We start from the raw sequence: 2,096 nt of genomic DNA, 5'->3' as shown, positions 1-2,096 counted from the left end.
AGAACTAGCTACCTTATTTTTAGTAAGAAAATTAATAGAACTAGTTGAATTAGTTCAATTAATTAGTTGAACTAGTTGAATTAACATAATTAGTTGAATTAATTAGGTATATTCTTCGTAAGTGCTTAGTTGAATTAGTTCAATTAATTAGTTGAACTAGTTGAATTAACAGAATTAGTTGAATTAATAGAACTAATAAGTGTTTAATGTTTCACCTATGAACATAGGAATGTCGTCTGACGACGAACACGATTTCATTATGTGCGAATACTGCGAAGACAAGCGCGGCCAGTGCGACAGAAATTTTCTAGTTGATGATAGACGCTTCAGCCTCAAGCTGGATGAGAACTTCGAAGTGGATACAGTAAGTCACAACGACAAGTCTTTTTTCGTAATTAAGCATGACTTATGCTTCATTTGCTTCACCTTTTAATTTTAATTTTTCACTATTCTACTAGCGTATCCCCTGCCATGCAAGAATTTTTGTCTTGGATAAGATAGGTTTCAGTCCTAACGAAACTATGGAGGTAAAAAGAGTTTACTTGAAGACCGAGCATGGCTATACCTTCAACGTTAAATTATACAATGCAGACACATACACCTATTTTGAATGCAAAACTTGGCAAGCACTATGTAAGGCTTATGCATTTGAGCCTGATATGGTTATCACCTTTGATATTTGTCCGGAAGATGATATTGAAGGTAATAAAGACATCTGGGTCGATGTGCAGACGCCTCCAGTTCTACCATTATGTGAGTTTCTCAACCATATTTATGTCTTCGATATGAGATTATTTGAACCAGTTGAATAATTAATAGATCTCAATTTATATTGACAGCTTACTTTCAATCAAGCAAACATGTCTGGCGCTTGGTAGACAGGACCGTCCACTGTCCCGGGGCTGAACTAAACTGCGAGGAGACAAGTCATTATGTTTCATGGCTTGAGGATCTTGATGTTGTCAAGACAAATTTCTTTCCTGCACTTAAAAATGTTAGTACTCAAAACGTGTGACCAATAGTGTTCGTACTGAACTACGGTCACATATATTTAGGAAAGATGGTAAGATTTCTACTATTTCTCCTCAGTGCATCTTTTGCATACATTATTTTTTTAAGCTAAACTTCATTGCTAAGTATGTTACTATATGATGTTCTTCAACAGGGACTCCCGATGAATGTTGTGCCTGATTGGATCAAGACTAAAGGTACCATGAATATTGTTAGCTTACGGCCAAGATATCCTACAATGCACTTTAGTGCATTCATGATTTCTAATAGCGAGGAATGCTTAATAGTAAAAGACTGGAGCAAAATTGTGAATGATCACAGAGAAGTACTAAGGGGCAGCAATCAGAAGCGCAACCCACGATTAGGAGACAGGTTCATCTGCATGCTCTAATATGATGAATCAGCAAAGCTATACATGTTCTATACTCTTTTACCTGAGAGAGAGCAGCTGGAGTGATTAATTAGCTAGTTCATGCTCTTAGTACTTGTCCTCTCATGTCCGTGTTCTTCGTCCTGAACTTAATCTCAAAGAGTGATTTGCTTTTGTGGTGTTATGAACGCTTATAATATCATTACCATGTTGAACTCGATGATATCTTTGCTATGAAAACCGTTGGTGATGATATATATGATGCAAGAGTTTTTATATTAATTAATATGATGATGATGAGTTATTATATCATTTATGAAAGAAATTGCATATTAGTTTCAACTGGATGGATTCTAGCTAAGTGATCAAGTATATGTCATATCCATATTACCTCGATCACTTAAGTAGGTGATCAAGTATATATAATATGGATATGACATATACTTGATGACTTAGCTAGGATCCACACGCATCCAGTCAAACTAATCACCTAATGATTTAACAACTCATTATAATGTAAAACGATCACTAAATTAAATTGAAAACACAAAATTAAAGTAAAAATAAAAAATAAAACCAAAATACACCAAAACATTTAGTATCGGTTGGTGTTACCAACCGGTACTAATGTCCTACGCGCACACGGAGCTGGCTCGTGCCACGTGGTTGCCTTTTAGCACGGGTTCGTGCTGAACCGATACTAAAGGGGGGGGGG

The sequence above is a fragment of the Triticum aestivum genome, unplaced genomic scaffold (assembly GCF_018294505.1).
Source record: "Triticum aestivum cultivar Chinese Spring unplaced genomic scaffold, IWGSC CS RefSeq v2.1 scaffold32808, whole genome shotgun sequence".
Classification (NCBI taxonomy): domain Eukaryota; kingdom Viridiplantae; phylum Streptophyta; class Magnoliopsida; order Poales; family Poaceae; genus Triticum; species Triticum aestivum.
This window is presented reverse-complemented; position numbering follows the sequence as displayed.